Source organism: Globicephala melas, chromosome 9 (genome assembly GCF_963455315.2).
Source record: "Globicephala melas chromosome 9, mGloMel1.2, whole genome shotgun sequence".
NCBI classification, from domain to species: domain Eukaryota; kingdom Metazoa; phylum Chordata; class Mammalia; order Artiodactyla; family Delphinidae; genus Globicephala; species Globicephala melas.
In genome coordinates this window covers 34,518,919-34,527,133 of record NC_083322.1, presented here as the reverse complement: position 1 = coordinate 34,527,133, position 8,215 = coordinate 34,518,919, and the positions used below count along the sequence as shown (strand labels likewise).

The following is an 8,215-nucleotide window of genomic DNA, read 5'->3' as shown; positions in this document are numbered from 1 at the left end:
TTGTAATGTTAGAAACAATTGCTGGTCAAGTTCAACTTGTTGCTATTGTTTTTAATTTGCACAGGAGTAGTATCAGAAATTAGTGTCACTGCTTGTATCTAGCTGAATTTTAAACAACAGAACATTAGTTTTTTATGTTGGTGCCACCAACTGTAAATGACATAAGTTAGTTATTACAAAACACAGTAATTAGACTGTTGCAACCATCTAAAACCTTAGGCTTCCAGTCTGTGCTGTTAGTGTTAAGATGTAAAGTGCAATCCTAAGCTAACATTATCTGTGCAAGCACCATAGAAACATTTGCATATCTGCATAGATCTTACAACTGTACTCTTTACCTCCTTGTGATAAAGCTTTGTCTACCTGCAAACACAGTCAAAGGCTACAGCTGCAAACCAAAGCCAACTCTAACCATGGCCAAGAGCTCAAGGACAGAAGCAGCCACATGCTTTGGTCAGCCTTCTGTAACTTCAATTAGTACAAAGGAACCTTTTCCATGAACTACCTGCTGTTTTCTGATGACCTCTGGGATCTTTTCATTTAGCCCTAAAGCAAGAATCAAATATGACAAAAACCACAACTAAAAACCTAATTTAGACACAGAGTAATCTTCTGAGGCCAAAAGTCCATCTAAATGCAATGAAGATTTGCTTTCATTAAAGACAGAGGTGAGGACAAAATCTGCAGTGGAAGTTATGATATGCTAGAAAGCAACAAATGTGGATCACTGACCAAAACGATTATGTACTTGATGCAAATGCAGATTGCATATTGTTATATATATAGGACATTGTGTTTTTGTTTTCCCCATCCAGTCACTTATTTTCGGTGGTGAATACATGTTGTTAGAAGATGTCTTGTATGGTCTGAATCTTTGTTGTGTACTATTTTTTATAGTCTTAAGTTATAATGAAAAAAACAAAAAGTAGGAACCAAACATAAAAGGTCTAGTAAAGCCAAAAATTAATTTCATATTGATTTTAAAGTGATCTAGCTGAGTTTTTACACTGAAAGCAAAGATTATAGCAATTGTAGTCCATGGTATTTATTTTCAGTCAAACCAAAGTTACATATAATTCTGCCTCTGCTGATACGGGATATTAACACTAACAATACACTCCCTTTCAAAGACTTGCACAGGCCAAATTGTTGGAATGCTGGTTTTCGAGACGACTCCAAACCCCAAAACTAGGATAACGCGTTATGGTGTAGTTGAAAATAGCATAGTCAGATGTCTGCTTAAAACCTAGAAACTTTACGTGTTGCTTTTCATGTGCTGTGCCAAGTCTGGATAACACTTTTCCCCCAACCAAGGGACCTCATAACCTGATGATGGTTATTGCTTTACAAACAGTTTCGACAGAAGGTGGCTGCTAGAGCTTAACGTATGTACCAGTTCCATGCGATGGAGCTGGTTCTTGCAAACTAAGCTCATCATTTATTCTTTGCTGAAGTCAGCAAATAGAGTTAGAGAGATACCCAGTCATCTATCACACCAAATAAAACGACATAACGGCTTTCAAAAGGGTTTTCCCACTTACCCAAAAGGCTTTCTGAAAGCTTCTACCTCTGCAAAAAAAAAAAAAAGAAAAAAAAGAAAAAAAAGAAAAAAATTTAGAACAATTATGGCAGATTGCATGAAATGTGAGAACGTCACAGTAACTGCTACTTTTCATTCTGTTTGTCTTTGGGTCATGATCAGTGAATGGGAAGTTTACGATATGGTATCAAAAGAAAGATTGGGATTGGGAAGGATGGTTTTCAGTCATCTAGGATCCTACTGGAAGGACTATCTGAAGGGAAAATGGGTCTTTCAGGTGCATGTTCAAAGGCTTTGATGGACTGAAAGTAATCGAGAGAGCTGTACCATCAGGAGGGTGGCCTAAGACTACAATGCTAAAGTATGCATACCTCAGTTACCAAACTTTTGAAAGGAAGTCTCAGCCACAGAATGCATATACCTGTAGAGTTTTGCATGGGTTTTATATGAATACAATTTTAAAAAATAGCTGCTTGCACATTATACCAGAAAAACCTCCAAAACTGCAATTGCTTTGAAAATAGATTTTAGGTTTTTTGGAGTTTTCTGAAATGCTTGGTCTGTATTTTGATAATTGTGCATATTATGTAAAAATGTTGGTGGACCCATAAATGACCAGACTTTTTCTAAGAAAAATGTTGCTTTAATGCATTTCATGAATTTTTACTCTTATATCATTGCTTGCTAGTAATAGCAAATCTGCTTTTCTGCATCTGCTTTGCGTAGCTATTGTAAGGCTTTGAACTAATGTATGTATTTATTGCTTGAACTTCTGTGCATACCTTATAAAGCATAATGTCTGACAATTAAATGGCTCATGTACTCTTGCTTCTATCATAAGCTGATTATGGGGACTGTGATCTTTTGTATACAGCAAATTTTAACTGTAGCACAAACATCTGTTTATGTATTGGTGGAATATACCTGTTTTATTTATCTTTTTTGAGGTAAACTAATTTTTGATACTTTTCATTACTGTGTACTATGTTCATACTTTGAATTCTCTGACGTTAGAAGTCATGGTTGAAAATTGTAACAGCTGTTATTCGTTCTGTATTCATGGCTTTCACTGCTGAATAAAATAAAGGACCAAACCTAGGATTTGAAAGAAAACTGTCTACCTCTAACACCAGGGAGTTATCAGATTTTATTTTACATAGTTTTAGGCTACAAAGACACAATTGCTTAAACCTAGTGGGTTTAAGGCTTATATTCTATGTGGTTGGATTCATGGCACAGTTGTACTGTTTGAAAATCAATTAAAATTTCATGTGAATGTTACAAGTATTTGGTAGAATTACCACTAACTGGGTTTTCTTTAGATAAATCAGATTTGGGGAAAAGGTCATCAGCATTCTGTGTCTACAACTGCCTAACTTCATGAGAATGCATTTCTTTGTGATTAGGGAATCGAAGAATAGTCAGCTAGGAATAGAGCTACAGAAGTACACTTAAAATAAACCATCCTGGACTTTAACATCCCTGGGCAGATTCAGTCACAAAATCCATTAGACTATTTTGTAAAGTTTTCAAATTGGACATTCACATTTTGGGGTATTTGTGAGACTTCATCCTACATATGCCAATATTAACATGCATTCGGACAATAGCTTTATTAATGCCATAAAGCTGTTGAAAGGAACATGGCTTACCCTTGTTATTTCACTAGTTCAGGTTGCAATGAAAGGGTTTTTTTGTCCATGAACACTTGGCAAATCTTACTTAGCCAAAAAAAAGAAAAAGAAAGGATGTACATTTTCCTATAGAATTAATGTATGAACAGTGTGTCACTGCTGTTGGATGTAAAAATGTATATGAAACCATTTCATTCACTTGATTACCTTTCTGACGTATAAATAAAAAATCTAATACTTTTGGACCCATTTATAACCCCTAGGATTTTATTCGTTCGGAGAGACCATCTTCCCTGCCAGAACCAAGTCATAAATTTGTGTACACATGTCCCACGATTTGTTTAAATCATTTTCTTAGGAATTGGGGATTCATAAACCAAACCATACTCAAGTTCAGTCAGTAAAAGTGGGGGCTGCTTGTCAAATGCATTCCATTAAAAACTATCTTCAGGTTCAAATTGGCTTCCTCATATAATCGCCTCGTGGTTTCACGTTTTTTATTCTAATAGAATTTGACGTCGTAAATTCTGAATCTTAAAAAAAAAAGGAAACGTGATAAATTTACTCTTTAACTTTTTGACTTTATCCTTTCTTTTTTGCCTCCTCCAGTGTCAGTCACACCCATGGCATCCCACCATGGTCTAGGAGAATGTACAGGGAGAGTGTAAGTAGCTTTCTGACGGAATCCTTCTTATGCCTCTAGGGATCAGACCCATACCTTTCTAAGTGGCCAAAACAGGCAAGCTAGGGCCTCTGCAGCAGGAAAGTTTGCCTTTTTCTTGAACTTCAAAAAATATTCCTAAATCTGTTGTAATCAGAAGTAAAAGGAAAATGAATATGTTGAATATATTTTTACTTTATGTATAATTTAATATTTTCTGTCATCCAGTGAAAGAGTACCTTGACTAAAGAGCTTTCCATAGGATACAAAAATTTTTTAAAAGAAATGTGACCATGAGATTAATTTTTTTGAACCTTGGGATTCCGTTTTCACTGTCGATGAGTTGAAAGTAAATGAATACCAACTTGCCGCCATCCAGTGTATTTTGGTAACTCATTAAAGGCTACATAACAAGATGTGAACCCAGTCCTCCAACTCTCTATGCTTTAGTATATAGGGAGCGCAATTTAGAGATTAAGACTAGTAACTTAAGAAAAAAATAAAACTGATTTGGCAAACATTCTGTCCTTAAACCTGTGTTCAAACTCATGTCGCCCTCTAAAACACCGTGTTGCCCACGTATATTGTGTTGGGTCAATGGAGGTTTCAGCTGCTTTGTAGAATGCTGGTCACTAAATTATTGTGAACTTTTAAAAAATTAAAAGAAAAACAAAAAAGGTGTCAACTTAGAATCTAAATAGAATAGAAAAACAGGTGGCAACCAGATTCTAACCATTTCCCCGGGCAGAAGGAATGGAAGCTAAGTATTTAACTAAGGAAAATTTGGGTGAGCACCAAGCTGAGAGTCCTTGGACTTGAACTGTGCACAAACATTTAAGTGTTCTACCTAGTGCCCTTCATCAGAGAAAGGAGTTCTGGACAGCTAATCCACAAGAAACCAAATCAACAGAACCTCAATAGAAATATTTCATCTGGAGACATTAGACCTAGACGTTAAAAGTCTTAGAATAACAGCAACAGTTTGCTACCTATGCCAGGCATTTATTTAGTTTTGACCTCTTTGGTAGTAGAGATGGGCTCAACAATTAATAAAAAGGAATAACATTCCTAAGAATTAAATAAATTTTAACATCATTTTACAGATCAGACTGGTTTCCCAGTAGCCATGAAAGGCCGTGTGAACCTCATGAAATATTCCATATCTAGGTTGTCTCCAGTTCCTGACACCTGGTTCTCATGGATGTTCCCCTTAGTTGCCACTGTTGAATGTCGATTTAACACTCATTCTGATGCAAAATCAGTTCTGTTTGTTATTGGTAATATTTATTTCACCTTTCATTTCCCCCTCATTTTAGAACTAACCTTATGGTAGTCTCCACCATGAAATGGAAATATTTCATTAATATTCTTCCCTGCATAAATTTAAAGCTGTTATTATTGAATAATGTATGTGTCAGTAGTTGTCATTTTGCTGAAGGAGCTGTCTTGGGCAGATAATTATGACTCTCCTAATTTTCTAAGGGGGATGTTCTGGAACTACAATTGTTATTTCTAGCATTTTGAAAAATTATTAGGTCATTTGAAGAGCACATATGATACATAAAATTTGAGAGATAGTCACATTGAGATCAGGTGTCTAAAAAGAGGCTTCAGTCACCTTAGCAGAAGTTAAATGACATATAAGGTTTATTTCCAAGGAACCTAATCAAAATCAGGAGCAAGAGTTTTTTATGATATGCCCACAAACTCAGAAATTATGGCTTGAATGAAAGAGAATTCATCTTTCTGTAATTCGGGTCTCTGGTAAGCAATGATATTGAAGCCCATTAGGAGGCGTTCGTGCTCACAGTGACTGAGTTCAAAAGGTGGATTTTATGTCAATAAGCGTTACTTTTCCACAGGCCCACAGAAACCTCCCACTCACCTTTTGACTTTTAGGGAAACACTGACAGTATTGAATGATTGAAAATTTTCCTGACTGATCTATAACAGCATCTGTTTTGATGCAAGAGACTTCGGATTCCAGCCCATTGGAAAGAGAGGATGCTGATGGAGGCTAACCAGCTGGGATGCGTTACTCCTTACACCAAGGGGACTGGGGGCGAATGTAGGATCTGGGCCTGAAATGGAGAACTGGTTTCAGGTAATTTGCCAACTCTCACTGATTTGTGGTGGCTACCTGGACTGCCTGACACATTAAATAGGGTTTCAATAAATACCTGACAATGGATAGCATAGTGAAGTAGTGAAGGCCATATCTTCACCACCAGCAGATGTGACATCATCTACTAGTGACTTCTGCCATGAGAATAGGAAAGGGAGTAGGACATGAGGTCCACTGATTTGCCAATCCTTGTTTGGTCCCTCACTGGCAATGAGATCTGAGAAGTATTCACACTGTGGGCCAAAATCTGGGAGGGTTATTGGTGGATAGGATCTAGGAGTTGGGAATAATTCCAAGCTGGGACCTTTGGTGCTAAAACAGGTTAAGTGGAAAGTGTCATTGGTGAGAATATTACATTTGGTGAATTTTGGTTAGACATAAAGCTGTAAATATTGATCTCTGTGCTTGGTAGGCCCTCAGAGTAGAAATTTCTACCTCCTTACCATTCTTCCACGGGGACATGCGTTCTTCAAGTCAACTGGGCAGGGTCCAGGTAAAAGGTTAGCAAGGATTTGTCCCCTTGAAAGATTCTAGATGAGAAGTTTGATTTCATCGTGGCTCTCAATGTTATCGCCCAAATGTGTTATTTATATTCAGGAGTTAAACTTCTTTCCACCCACCTCCCCTTCCCCTTCCCCAAAAGGAGTTGATGTTATAAGGACCTCATAAATTTCTTCATCCCTCTCTGGGGATTAAATTTCTAGCAGGGTACAGAACTGTTGGATGAGAGCCTGCTCTAGGACTTAGGAATCGTGTACAAGCTTACAAGCATCAATCACAGAATCCTAAATAGCAGTATAGATAAATGTAACGGGGGAACTTCAAGGACATTCCAGGCCTATGGGGTAAGTAGCAAACGCCCACATAATTTGTCCTGTTGCTACTTTTTAAAGATACATAATGGGTAGAAAAAAAATCATTGGTCTCATCCAACTTAACATGTTCTATTCTAAAATTGGCATGTAATTGAATCAAATACATCAAATATGACCCTGTGATGAGGAAGCCAGCCTAGCACATGGTGTAGAAGGCACTGGACTAGGTCTCTGAAGACTTGGCTTCTACCTGTGATTCTTCCACTGACTCAGTAGGTTGCCTTGAACAGATTACTTCACCATTTATGTCATGGTTTACTCATCCGTTTAGAAAAACAGGGTGTTTCACCAACACCCTTGAAGGTCCCTTTCAGCTTCTATGTCATCTAATTCACTGTCAAAAAAGGTAAACCTGATGATTGAATTTAGTAATCATGACCTAGGTAATCATTTTTTGAAAAGATTTTTTTTAAAAAAAGCAAAGGTGTGCAGCTTTCAAGAGCTAATCAATATCTAACTTCAGTAAATAACAAGTCATTTGTTCTGATTGGGGGAAGCTGGCTTGGAATGAGGAGACTAGAGGACTGGGAATCGCAAAGGATTGGTTTCTAAGCGCCTTCACCACTAATTGGCTGTACAGCTGTAGGTCATAGTCGCTGGCTGTGCATTGCGTTGAAAGTGCTGTAGGGAGAGAAAGAACTAAATAAAGAAGTGGGGCAGAAAATGAAAGCAGGAGGAAAAAATCATCACTGGCTGGTCTGAGTAGATTCTGAATCCGTCTGCAGAAGCCGGAGGGCTTTGTAGTCCAAGGGTTCAGGTTCCTGAGCTGCAGGCTGAGGGTGGTAATTATACCCACCTCACAGGTCTTCTCAGGGAAAACCGATTAACTCAATTCACTCAACAAATATTTACTTGGTGTCGACGACAAACCAGACCCTGTTCTAGGCCCTGGAGAGCATAGCAGTGGACAGAGCCCAACAGAGAGCCCCACGCTTGCATCCTACTGAGAATAAAATAATCGTAAGTACTTCACGCAAGTGCCTGACACGTAGGAGTTGCTCCGTAAGTGTTAGTCATATCATTGTTGCTATTGCTATTAGGGGAGTGAAGAAAGAGATCACATTTCAAATATATTCGCCAGAAACTTCTTTGCATAGGATTTGACTTTTCAATATCGATAAGTGATTCACTTTCTCCTCCGTTGGTCTCCTTTTTCTTTTCAATTCTCTGTGGTTTGGTTTCATTCAATAAATCCAACTCTTGGGTTGCCTGTCAGCTGACAGATGGGTGCCAGATTTACCAACTGATTCAGAAAAGACCTTAATATAAAGAAAAACGAATACAAATGGAAATTCAGATTAAGAAAATGCAGTGTCATCACCTCATTCTTACCCCAGGTGATGGAGGGGGTGGTCCACTGACCTCAGCCTATAATTATCT

General features: G+C 37.8%; 1 protein-coding gene across 3 annotated transcripts in view; it reads left to right on the top strand.

The window, feature by feature from the left end:
* Positions 1 to 2,641, top strand: part of FOXP2 (forkhead box P2) — a 528,540-nt gene extending 525,899 nt beyond the window's left edge. For all 3 annotated transcript variants that reach the window (XM_060305385.1, XM_060305387.1, XM_060305386.1), the window contains one exon: positions 1 to 2,641. This exon is cut by the window's left edge and continues 566 nt beyond it. The gene's annotated coding sequence lies outside the window, so the exon portion shown is untranslated.
* The last annotated feature ends 5,574 nt before the right edge of the window (positions 2,642 to 8,215 follow it).